This window comes from Schistocerca nitens, chromosome 10 (genome assembly GCF_023898315.1).
Source record: "Schistocerca nitens isolate TAMUIC-IGC-003100 chromosome 10, iqSchNite1.1, whole genome shotgun sequence".
NCBI classification, from domain to species: Eukaryota; Metazoa; Arthropoda; class Insecta; order Orthoptera; family Acrididae; genus Schistocerca; species Schistocerca nitens.
In genome coordinates this window covers 229997901-230011891 of record NC_064623.1, presented here as the reverse complement: position 1 = coordinate 230011891, position 13991 = coordinate 229997901, and positions in this window count along the sequence as shown.

Here is a 13991-nt window from a genome sequence, read left to right as displayed (position 1 = left end):
TAAGATAGATACAGCCTACAGGAAAATTAAAGAGACCTTTGGAGAAAAGAGAGTCACTTGTATGAATATCAAGAGCTCAGATGGAAACACAGTTCTAAGTAAAGAAGGGAAAGCAGAAAGGTGGAAGGAGTATATAGAGGGTCTATACAAGGGCCATGTACTTGAGGACAATATTATGGAAATGGAAGAGCATGTAGATGAAGATGAAATGGGAGATACGATACTGCGTGAAGAGTTTGACAGAGCACTGAAGGACCTAAGTCGAAACAAGGCCCCGGGAGTAGACAACATTCCATTAGAACTACTGACGGCCTTGGGAGAGCCAGTCCTGACAAAACTCTACCATCTGGTGAGCAAGATGTACGAGAGAGGCGAAATACCGTCAGACTTCAAGAAGAATATAATAATTCCAATCCCAAGGAAAGCAGGTGTTGACAGATGTGAAAATTACCGAACTATCAGTTTAATAAGTCACAGCTGCAAAATACTAACGCGAATTATTTACAGACGAATGGAAAAACTGGTAGAAGCCGACCTCGGGGAAGATCAGTTTGGATTCCGTAGAAATGTTGGAACACGTGAGGCAATACTGACCTTACGACTTATCTTAGAAGAAAGATTAGGGAAAGGCAAACCTACGTTTCTAGCATTTGTAGACTTGGAGAAAGCTTTTGACAATGTTGACTGGAATACTCTCTTTCAAATTGTGAAGGTGGCAGGGGTAAAATACAGGGAGCGAAAGGCTATTTACTATTCGTACAGAAACCAGATGGCAGTTATAAGAGTCGAGAGGCATGAAAGGGAAGCAGTGGTTGGGAAGGGAGTGAGACAGGGTTGTAGCCTCTCCCAGATGTTATTCAACCTGTATATTGAGCAAGCAGTAACGGAAACAAAAGACAAATTTGGAGTAGGTATTAAAATCCATGGAGAAGAAATAAAAACTTTGAGGTTCGCCGATGACATTGTAATTCTGGCAGAGACAGCAAAGGACTTGAAGGAGCAGTTGAACGGAATGGACAGTGTCTTGAAAGGAGGATATAAGATGAACATCACAAAAGCAAAACGAGGATAAGGGAATGTAGTCGGATTAAGTCGAGTGATGCTGAGCGAATTAGATTTGGAAATGAGACACTTAAAGTAGTAAAGGAGTTTTGCTATTTGGGGAGCAAAATGACTGATGATGGTCGAAGTAGAGAGTGTGGTGTCACCGCTAGACACCACACTTGCTAGGTGGTAACTTAAATCGGCCGCGGTCCTGTAGTACATGTCGGACCCGCGTGTCGCCACTGTGTAATCGCAATCCTAGCGCCACCACATGGCAGGTCACAAGACACGGACTAGACCTCGCCCCAGTTGTACGGACGAGATAGCTTGCGACCAGACGTACCAAGTCTTCCTCTCATTTGCCGAGAGACAGATAGAATAGCCTTCAGCTTAGTCCATAGCTACGACCTAGCAAGGCGCCATTTGTATCAGTGCTTATAGCTTACTAATATTCAAGAGAGATGTATTCCAACAAGAGAATTAAAGATAAGTATTAAAAACGCTACGTACTTTTCTTCTTATTCATTAATAAGTCTCATGTTCCAGAACTTCAAGCCCGTCTGCGTTAGTTTAGCGTGCACCTAGCTACCTCATTGTGTCTATACTGTATGAACTAGACACAACAGAGAGGATATAAAATGTAGACTGGAAATGACAAGGAAAGCGTTTCGGAAGAAGAGAAATTTGTTAACATCGAGTATAGATTTAAGTGTCAGGAAGTATTTTCTGAAAGTATTTGTATGGAGTGTAGCCATGTATGGAAGTGAAACATGGATGATAAATAGTTTAGACAAGAAGAGAATAGAAGCTTTCGAAATGTGGCGCTACAGAAGAATGCTGAAGATTAGATGGGTAGATCATATAACTAATGAGGAGGTATTGAATAGAATTGGGGAGAAGAGAAAGTTGTGGCACAACGTGACTAGAAGAAGGGATCGGTTGGTAGGACATGTCCTGAGGCATCAAGGGATCACAAATTTAGCATTGGAGGGCAGCGCGGAGGGTAAAAATCGTAGAGGGAGACCAAGTGATGAATACACTAAGCTGATTCAGAAGGATGTAGGTTGCAGTCGGTACTGGGAGATGAAGGAGCTTGCGCAGGATAGATTAGTATGGAGAGTTGCATCAAACCAGTCTCAGGACTGAAGACCACAACAACAACAACAAGGTTAATAGTCTTCGGTTTAAAGGATTTTGTGTGTTGGTGCTGTAGTGTGGGCAGCCGTCCTTCTGCACACCTAGCAGAGCGGCGTTGGCTGTCGAACTGTCAAGGCATTAGCCTACCAAACTGCTCTTGTGTGTTAAATTCTTGCTCGTCGCTTTTTTTTTTTCACTCGATATTTTTTTCGGTGTGTCTGATAGTATTCTGATAATGCAAAAACCTTTCTTTCCTTTTTGTGAAGTAAAACACCAGGAGGTATGATAAGGTGCCAGTTGACACGTTACGATAGGACTTTCGTAGATGATGCTGCTCAACCGACCTCCACCGTTAAAGTGAGACCACAAAATGTACTTCTCTACGTCAACCGCGTGACGTATACTTTTTCGGACAGGTAGGGAGTTTCATCGCACGACTTCAAAATCCCGCGACATCACAGCAGAGCACAGAACTACATGACTGGGCGGATGCTGTCAAAATTCGTGCGTTCGTCCATAACCAGTTGCCCACCCCCGTCATTCAACATATACTGTTATACGTTTGGTACGCATCCAAACTGATGTAGCACAGATCTGTTGTTAGCAACATGAGTCAGATATGTTTTCCGCGAACAAATTACCGGAAACATATCAATGCGACGAGCTTTTGTTGCGGAAGGTGCGAGAAAAAATATTATATTTTGTCTCCTTCTATGTTAAGCTTACTCCACGGATTGCGACAACGCTCATGAATAGACGATCACTTACGATTACGCAATAATTACTTTAGCTGTATTTTTGTACTGTGTGTCACGATGAAAATGGCTGCCAAAACATTATACACACCTCCAGATGTTTTATTTAAAAAAGATAAAGAAAAGTATTCCGATCACCAAAATATTATCAGATATATCGAAAAAAGAATGTCGAATGGAAGAAAAAGCCACCATCAAGAATCGAACACGGACCAGCAGATTGGTAGTCTAATACTTCGGCCGCTCGACCACCGACCTCGCTCTGGTAGATGTGTAGATTGTCGGATACCCAACCTGTGGCATGAAAACACATAAACATTAGTAACATTATTAACTTTGTACCCCATATATTAATAAAATGTGCTTTTAGACGATCTTCCGATGTACAACATTGAAAATTTTCCGTCATCAACTATGACATCGATTATTTCAAAACTAGTGAGCGTTTGGCAAAAAGCCGAAAGACGTGTCTCTTTATTTTCATTATACAGTACACCGAAAAGCCAAAGACACTGGTACACTTCTGTAGGGCCCCTGGGAGAACGCAGAAGTGCCGCAACACGATGTGGCATGGAGTCGACTAATGTCTGAAGTCATGCTGGAGGAAATTGACACTATGAATCCTGCAGGGATGTCCATAAAAACGTAAGAGTACAAGGGGTGGAGATGTCTACTGAACAGCACGTTGCAAGGCATTCCAGATATGCTCAATAGTATTCGTGTCTGGGGAGTTTGGTGGCCAGTGGAAGTGTTTAAACTCAGAAGAGTGTTCCTGGAGCCACTCTGTACCAATTCTGGACGTGTGGGGTGTCGCATTGTCATGCTGGAACTGCCCAAGTCCGTCGGAATGCTCAATGGACATCAATGGATGCAGGTGATCAGGTAGGATGCTTACCTACGTGCCACCTGTCAGAGTATCACTCCAACTGCACACGCCCCGCACCATTGCAGAGCCCCCACCAGCTTGAACAGTCCCCTGCTGATATGCAGAGTCCACGGATTCATGAGGCTGTCTCCATACTTGTACACGTCCATCCGCTCAATACTATTTGAAACGAGGCTCGTTCGACCAGGCAACATGTTACCAGCCATGAACAATCCAATGTCGTGTTGACGGGCACAGGCGGGGCGTAGAGCTTTGTGTCGTGCCGTCTTCAAGAGTACACGAGTGGGCCTTCGGCTCTGAAAGCCCATATCGACGATGTTTCGTTGAATGGTTCGCACGCTGACACTTGTTGATGGCCCAGCATTGATATCTGCAGCAATTATCGGAACGGTTACACTTCTGTCATGTTGAACGATTCTCTTCAGTCGTCGTTGGTCCCGGTCTTGTAGGATCTTTTTCCGACCGCAGTGATGTCGGAGATTGTATATTTTACCGGATTCCTGATATTCACGGTGCACTCGTGAAATGGTCGTACGGGAAAACCCCCACTTCATCGCTCGCTCGGAGATGCTGTGTCCCATCGCTTGTGCGCCGACAATAACACCACGTTCAAACTCATATAAATCTTGATAACCTGCCATTGTAGCAGCAGTAACCGATCTAACAACTGACCCACACACTTGTTATATAGGCGTTGCCGACCGCAGCGCAGCCTGCTTACTTATCTCAGTATTTGAATACGCATTATACCAGGGCTTAACAACTGGCCGGTTTTGAGCGCGAGTACTCGCGTCTGCTCAGGCACGTGCTCGCGAGCAGGTGCAAGGTCGAGGAGCAGGGAAGGAGGGGAAATGCACGCGCACGTTTGAATAGGGCCGCAGCGTGCCTATTAAATTCGCGCCCATTGTGTAACGTTTAAAGTACTACGATCAGCTCTAACAGTCACTTCGCTGGTTAACAATCATGTCAAGTCGCCGATGTGTAACCTCACCCATGCTTCCGCAGTTCAACCCCCATTGGGAGGAATTGTATCTGTTTACAGAAAAACAAGGTGTTGCAAAATGTTTAGTATGTCACAAAACGCTGAATTCTTTTAGGAAATTCAATTTGCAGCGACATTATATGTCGTACCACGAGAAAGTCTACAGAAGTGGAAAATGTGATGGACCAGATCGTGCACAAGAAGTTATTAAACTTAAAAGGAAGCAATCCGGAGAAGATCTGGACGACGAAGAAAAATCAACTGAGGCAGCTCACAGAGTGAGTTACAAAATTGCTTTGCTTTTAGCAAAATCCCTGCGCCCTTTCACTGATGGCGATTTAATAAAAGAATGTTTGGTAGTTGCAGCGGAACATTTGCGTCCATCTCAAGTTGAACAGTTTCGGATTGTGCCATTATCTCACATGACCATTATGCGTCGCATACAGGACATGGCAGACGACGTCCAGAGCCAGCTTGCAAATATCTGTAAAGATTTTATGGCGTATTCTCTAGCTCTGGACGTAAGTGTTGATATCACTGGAACAGCGCAGCTTGCCATATTTATTAGAGGTGTTAATAGAGATCTTCAGGTAAGGAAGGAGTTCCTCGATGTAGTAGCCATGAAGAACACTACAACCGGAGGTAATTTAAGTAGTGTTGAAGAAAGTGTTGAACATATAGGATTGTCGTGGAATTCTTTAGTTTCAGTGTCTACAGACGGTGCACCAGCGATGACAAGGAAAATATCAGGTTTCGTTGCACTGTTGAAGAAGAAAATGCAAAAACTGACCGTGCCGAATGAAATAAGGGGCGTTCACTGTGTGATCCACCAGGAAAATTTATGTGCAAAGAGTTTCACTCTAAAAAATGTGATGAGTGTTGTTGTTCGTACAACCAATTATATAAGGAAACATGGGCTACAACACAGGCAATTTAAAAGCTTTCTTGAGGATGTAAAGAGCCAGTATGCTGGCCTGCCTTATTACAGCGAGGTCCGCTGGCTTAGTTGTGGCGAATTATTAAATCGATTTTTTCCCTATTACATGAGATAAATATGTTCATGGGAATAAATAACGTGTGTGTTCCTGAATTGAAAGAGCCTTCATGGAAATGTGATCTCGCGTTCTTAGCAGTTTTAACTAGCCATCTGAATGCTTTGAACATTTCACTACAAGGTAAAGATCTGCTAATTACTCCTTTCATAGATCGAATACGAGCTTTTAAAATGAAATTGACACTTTGGGCGAGTCAGCTGGAAACAGGAAATCTAGCTCATTTTCCTAAATTATCATCCATGCAAGATGTTCACAAAGACTGTGAACGTTATTCACATAGTTTAGTTGCCCTTAAGGAAGAATTTGATCAACGCTTTCAAGATCTGACAGCACTAGACAGTGATTTTGATCTGTTCTCCTCTCCATATTCAGCGAATATTGAAGAGATTCGTCCTGAGCTGCAACTAGAACTTATTGACCTGCAGTGTGACAGAGAATACAGAGACAAATTTCAGAACAAGAAAAACATTTTGGAATTCGGCAGACACTACCCTCAGGATAGATTTCCTCGTTTGCACAAACTGGCGGCTACAATAATATCAATGTTCGGTTCCACGTATGTTTGTGAATAACTGTTCTCTGCAATGAAATGTAACAAGACGCGCCTGAGAAACGCATTGTCTGATCGAAATCGCGGATTTACATTGACTGGCGGCAGCTGTTGTGTGCCCCACGTGACTCTCCCCACTCTCCGCTCTGGTCCTGTAGTGGGGGTAGCGTCCTCGCGCTGCTCCGTGCTCGCGCCTTGCTGCTCACAGCTTGCTCCGCGAGCACGTATGTTGTGAAGCCCTGCATTATACTAATTTTTTCGGCGCTTCAGTGTAGATCGTCCTTGCTAAACTTGACCAGAATCGATGTCCTACATGCCAGATTCTTCCCTTGTCTGCAAGCGCTAACGTCGATGTAGAAGATTGGCTAGCCGTTCCGTCACAACTTTTCACTTAGTCATTTGGCAAGACGATAGGGGCAAAGTTGTTTATCTTGTTTATGTTTGTGAAATGACCCGTCTACCCGTTTCTGGTCAGTTTATCCCTATTCAGTTTTGTCTCAGCGTTTGTCAATGGGGAAAGGAAAGTGTGTTTAATGTTAATCTGCAACAGGAATCCGAATTTTTGAAATTTGTGCAATGACAGTAACAATGAATCTCAAGATTTTAAACATGGCTGAAACAGCAACTATTGAAAATCTTCACAATAAATGATAACAGCCGAACAATTGCAGGATAAAGATTTATTGAAATCCTTGACCACCGTTTTGGTATATCTAAACATACCTTCATCAGAAACAAAAATACACCTGAACAGGAAGACACCTTCATTAGCAAAAACTTAGCACTATAACAGAGAAAGAAATTTTTTTTCTCTTTATTGTATTTCAATTCCCCATCAGGGCAGGCTGGCAGCAGCATATGCCTGCCCTTCAGCCAAAAGACATAGAACATACAATAGAAGACATTTAAAAATAACATAAAGGAGAAAACATGGTGTACATATAAAAAAGAGGGTAGCATTATGGAAGACAATAGACAAGAAGGGGCGACTGTAAAATGGAGATAAAAACTGTAAAAAAGTAGCGCACACAAGAAACGACACACTGGGACAATGAAAATAACACAAGGCGAAGTATGACCAGAGCATAAAAGTATCACCACATCACTAAGTACAAGGGCAGCACACAATTAAAATCACACCTCTCGACGCACAGGAGAACAGCACCAAACGCAACACTGACGTGGCACGTGCTGACGATGATCAAAAACGAGGATCTGCCAGGCGCAAGGAGATGAGGGAGAAGGTAAGAAGGGTGGGTGGGGAAGAGAGGGGGGAGATGGGCGGGGAGCGCACCGAAGAGGGCCAGGGAGGGAGAGTCGTGGGAGGGAAAGAGGTGACGATGGGGTGCAGGGTCTCGGGGAGGGGGGGGGGGCGAAGGAAAGAGGTGACGGTGGGGTGCAGGGTCTAGGGTGGGTGGGGGGGAAAGGAGGAAAATCCGCTCTGGCAGAAGGAGGGGAGAGGGAAAAGGGGGCCCTGGGGAGGGAGGGAACAAGGCCAGGTTACAGTTGGAAGGAAGGGTATATGTCACAGCAAAGTTCATCATCCGGGAGGGGGAGGCGATTTCATGCCTCAGCTGAGGCGGGACACCGGCGGCCTACGTATGCTCTTCAGCCAAAAGACACAACATAAATACATGGAAGGCAATGAAAACATAAAAAAACATGGTAAACACTGCACAAGAAATCAGAAGTCATTCGACGGAAGACACTGTAATGAAGGGTGGCACCGGTTGAAAACAGATTAAGACGTCCAGGTGGAGACACGAATGTAGTAGAAAACACTGACAAAGACACTGTACACAAAAGGAGAGACACTGACACACGGAAAACACTGGCGGTGGTCATTGGTGAAGCACTCACACCACTGACGAAGGGGGGGGGGAGGGCTGCCTCCAGGTCAAAGGGAGAGGTAGGAGGGCAGGAAGGAAGGTGGGGGTGGAGCCAGTGGGTGAAAGAAGAGAGAGCGGGGGGCGGGGGGTTGGAAGCCCGGGGAGAGGGGTGTAAGTGGGAGATGTGGGAGAGAGGGTGCCCTGGGGGAAAAAGGGGGGGAATGGGAGGGAGAGTCAGAGCTGGTAGGAGAGGTAGATGGATGGGACAAGGACAGTATCAGGGAGTTGGCAGAAGCCCCTTGGGAAAGGGTATGGAGGGTGTGAAGAAAGAAAGAAAAAAACACTTATAGCTTAAGTAACCGTAAAATTACCAAAGTATTACAAGCACAACACTTTTAGTCACTTACTAAAATCACATCCTGCAGTGGAGATACATAAAACAATTGTGCCAAAGGCGTCATCAGTAGTTAAAACATCATCTCCATTTATACAACGTGATTATGAAGAGAAGGTCGATGCAAACACGGCATAGCAACAGTACTTCGCCTGTGAACTAGCGTGAAGATGGTGTGGAGCCCCTAGGGCAGACAGTTTCACCGAGAGAGTCCACTAGTGTTACGCGCGAGAATCTTTTAATATTCAAACAAGTGGTTCACTTTTCTCCAAAGGTCTCTTTAACTGTCCTGTAGGCAGTATCTATCTTACCACTAGTGATAGTCCTTACATTTCTCCTGTAGACATCCCTGCTTAGCCATTTTGCAGTCCTTTCGATCACATTGTATTCCTCTTTGCCTGCTTCATTTACTGCATTTTTATATTTTTTCCTTTCATAAATTAAATTCAGTATCTCTTCTGTTATCCAAGGATAGCCCTCGTCTTTTTACCTAGTTGATGCTCTGCTGCCTTCTTTATTTCATCTCTCAAAGTTACCCATTCTTCTTCTACTGTATTTCTTTACCCCCTTCTTGTGAGTCGGTCAGTAATGCCCTCTCTGAAACTCTCTACAACCTCTGGTTTAGTCAGTTTATCTAGGCCCCATCTTCTTAAATTCCCGCCTTTTTGCAGTTTCTTCAGTTTTAATCGACAGTTCATAACCAATAGATTGAAGTCAGAGTCCACATCTGCGCCTGGAAATGTCTTACAATTTAGAACCTGGTTCCTAAATCTCTGTCATTATATAATACCTGAAACCTTCCAGAGTCTCCAGCGCTCTTCTACGTATACAACTGTCTTTCATGATTCTTAAACCAAGTGTTAACTATAAGTTATGCTCTGTCCAAAATTCTACCAGGCGGCTTCCTCTTTCATTCCTTACCCCCATTCTATATTCACCTACTACTTTTCCTTTGCTACTTTTTTCAGTCCCCCCATGACTATTAAATTTTCGTCTTCCTTCACTACCTGAATAATTTCTTTTATCTCGCCATACATTTCTTCAATCTCTTCGTCATCTGCGGAGCTAGTTGGCATATATACTTGTACTACTGGGGTAGGTGTGGGTTTCGTGTCTGTCCTGGATACAATAATGCGTTCACTATGTTGTTTGTAGTAGCTTACCTGCATTACCCCTATTTGATTTTGTATTTATAACCCTGCAGTCACTTGACCAGAAGTTTTGTTCCTCCTTGCATCGAACTTCACTAATTCCCGCTATATCTAACTTTAACCTATCCATTTCCCTTTTTCAATTTTCTAACCTTCCTGCCCGATTAAGGGATCTGACATTCCACGCTTCTTCGATCCGCAGAACGCCAGTTTTCTTTCTCCTGATAACGACTTTCTCCTGAGTAGTCCCCGCACGGAGATCCGAATGGCGGACTATTTTACCTCCGGAATATTTTACCCATACAGGAAAGCTGTATGCCATCGGGAGAAACTACGGCTGTAGTTTCCCGTTGCTTTCAGCCGTTCGCAGTACCAGCACAGCAAGGCCGTTTTGATTAATGTTACAAGACCAGATGGGTCAATCGTCCAGACTGTTGCCCCTGCAACTACTGAAAAGGCTGCTGCCCCTTTTCAGGAACCACACGTTTGTCTGTCCTCTCAACAGATACCCCTCCGTTGTGGTTGCACCTACGGTACGGCTATACAATCATTTTAGTGAATACGGAGAAATCGAAATTCATCGTAAAGGATGGCAATACAAATTTGTCGTAAAGTGCTCTGTAACTCAAATTTAATTATTTCACTTTTGTATCACTTTTACTTTTCCTTGATTCGCTCTAATCGATTTTCAGAAGTATGCTGACAGATATGTCTCGCCATCGCCCTCATATTCGCTTCTGAGATGGAACTTTTCTCCACCAGAACAGGATACGTAAACATTTGACAACGTTCTCGAACATTTTGGGAACACGCGACTTTTTTGGCTTTCCCGACGGATGTGTTGCAAATACTCCTCTCGGGTTTGCGGCCGGATCTATTGTGTAAATCCCACAGTATTTCATCGATGCAACTGCTCGATATCTTCGGGTGGTGGTAGTAGCTGCTGTCACTGCTACAAGACGCGACTGATGATAATCGCGCAGCAGCGTCTAAATTGATCAGGCAGGGAGCAGGCAGTAGGGGTGGGCGGCGCGGGAAGGCGCTCGCAGCTGGAGGAGACCGGCGCCCCTGGAGGCCCCTGCTGGCAGCGGCAGGAGGGAGGGCCTTCCGCTTGTGCGCCGTGGGCAACGGCCGTGCTGCCGGCGCTTCTGCGGTGACAGCTGAGTTGAATCTCGGCAGAGCTTTGCGTCGAATCACGAATCGGAAGTTCTTGTTTGCCCTATTTTGATTTAATAGCAGCTGAATTCCGGGAGGCGCTGAATTGAAAACCTGAATCCATGTTGATAAGATAGTCCGCCGTACGGGTTATGTATGGCCTCAGTAACAACACAGTTGCTGAAAACTATTGCTGGCGACAATATTTCCTCCTTCTCGTAAGAGGTTGGGGGGTTGGGTTGTTTGGGGGAAGAGACCAAACAGCAAGGTCATTAGTCTCATCGGATTAGGGAACGACGGGGAAGGAAGTCGGCCGTGCCCTTTCAAAGGGACCATCCCGGCATTTGCCTCGAGCGATTTAGGGAAATCACGGAAAACCTAAATCAGGATGGCCGGACGCGGGATTGAACCGTCGGCCTCCCGAATGCGAGTCCAGTAACCACTCCGCCACCTCGCTCGGTTCTCGTAAGAAAAGTGGTGCCCCATGTCCAGGCAATACTCCGCTACCGCTGATTTATTTTGTGCCCCAGGAGGGTTGACGATGGTGTTCCACGCAACGCTTTTGCAATATAAGATTTTCGACATTGTCCCGGGAGCTTGTACAAGCCACTTTTCCTAAGGGCAAGATCGTCTTTGACCTCAACTGCTGGTGGCAAAAAAAAAAAAAAAAAAAAAAAAAAAAAAAAAAAAAAAAACACTTGATGTCGCGTCTTTTGAGGGTTATTTCTATAGTTGAAGACATGCCACCATAATAAAGCAAGGAAGCCGTTAAAATGGGTGTCTCTGCATCGTCGTTTACATCCCTGCTTTGAATTTGCTTAGAACGGAATGCGTGGTGTATCTGTCCATCAGAATAGTCATTCTGTTGGAATACCGCTCTTAGGTGTTGTAGCCCACCAGCTAGACGGTCGGCATCTGAGACCACACGCGCCCTGTGTACCACAGAACGTAAGACACCGCCACGGTGGGCCGGGTGATGACAACTTGTGGCCTGCAAATGTAGCACCGTGTGAGGTGGTTTGCGATACACACTACGTCCCAGTCTACCAACAGATTTCTTCTGACTATGACGTCCAGGAATGGTGAAATGCCATCTTTTTCCACTTCTACTGTGAACTGTATGTTGGGATGGAACGAGTTCATATGTCGAAGAAACACAGGTCATGTCTCTATTCCGTGGGGCCACATCACAAATGTTTCGTCTATATACCCGCCAGAAGCAGGAAGGTTTGAGACTTGCCGACTGCAGTGCTTTTTCCTCAAAGTCTTCCATAAAATAGTTGGTCACCATGGGAGACAGCGTACTTCCCATGGCGACACCGTCCACTTATTCAAAATACTGGTCACTGAATAAGAAACAAGTTGAGGTAAGCACAATGTCTTTCTCAAACTGGCTGCTGATAAGCTGTAACGCGTTCCGCAGAGGTACTTTTCGTAAATAAAGATACAACGTCAAAGCTAACGATAAGATTCGACGGTTGTAGCTTATGTGTCTTCATGCGTCCTTTGAAATCCTCTGCATTTCGCATACGGTGATCACATTTGCCCATGAGAGGTCCCGACAGTGTAGTAAGATGTTTGGCCAGATAACAGGAGAGAGATCCTACGTTGCTCACTATTGGGCGAAGAGGAGTCGCATCTGAAAGTCTCTTCGGCAGGCGGTACAGTCTTGGGAGGACTCCAGTCTGCTGACCTCAAAGATCAGAAGTCCGTTGGTGCGATTCCCACCTTTCATTATTAAACCTACTGAACCGTTGCAGTTCCAAACCGAAACCTCATTCACGGATGGGGAACAGAGGACTACGACGTCATATAACCCAGATCGGGCAGCGAGGACTGAGCGAGGAGGATATAAACACACACTCGGTCAAGTCACGTTTACATTTATCATAATTTTAACCTGAAAGGTTTATACACTACATGAAACAGTAGTAAATCATAGTATGGGATATTGCAACTTGTACGCAAATATATGAAAATTATATGTTTCTTCGGAATATTATCTCCTTAAGCATCTTTGCATACCGTGCTCGTGAGCGATACACAATCTCTGGTTTGCTGAGGCTGCATTATCAAGAGAAGCGCGGGCAAACTAGTAGGTAACAGTCGGCAGCCGCAGCTGTAGTAGTAGTAGTAGTAGTAGTAGAAGTAGTCGCAGCAGTGGAGAGGGGCTGCTGCGTGCCGAGCAGCTCGCATGGCGGTCTGTGGAGGTGCCGCACGCACACTCCTGTTTGAGATTTTCCGTCGTGTGAAACCTGCAGATGAAGGGTGATTCTGTGAAGCAGCTGACAAAAAGTCGACTTATTCTTTGTCAGCTGCAAGCGGGAATTCAGCAAGTAATGCTGTGCAAAGATTTCATCCTGTCCAGTAATATCTACGTGCTGGTAACCAGGAAGAACTATCAATCGTGTTCAGTAATCCCATTTCGGTTATCCGAATAATATTATATTAGGAAGACAAGAAAACTAATTTTTGTAGTAGAAATATTTTGTAGAAGCAGACATTATCGAGTATGAGAATGCGGAGAAAGGTAGAGTGCTGATTGTTCGTATTAGCTGCAGTTCATGTTTCTGTCATTAAAAAGATTGAATTTCAAAGCTCTTCCTTTTGTCATTTATAAATATGTATCTTTCACAAAGCAGATCCCCTCTCTTCAAAGACACGTGTTCGGTAAAATTTCACTTTTGCGTGAAGAATAAATAATCGTTTTGAAAAGGCAATAAAAAACTAATCTGCTAAAACAGCAACTTAAATAAAATAAGAATAGGAAAGCAAACTGTCGTAAATTCAGTTATTTCAGATCATCATTGGCAGTGTAGCCAGAGCAGAATTAAGTTATTCGTAGCAAGTTAAGAATTTATTGTTCAAAAAATGTTCAAATGTGTGTGAAATCTTATGGGACTTAACTGCTAAGCTCATCAGTCCATAAGCTTACACACTACTGACAAGGGAACCTCCCCATCGCACCCCCCTCAGATTTAGTTATAAGTTGGCACAGGGATAGGCCTTGAAAAACTGAACACAGATCAATCGAGAAAACAGGAAGAAGTTGT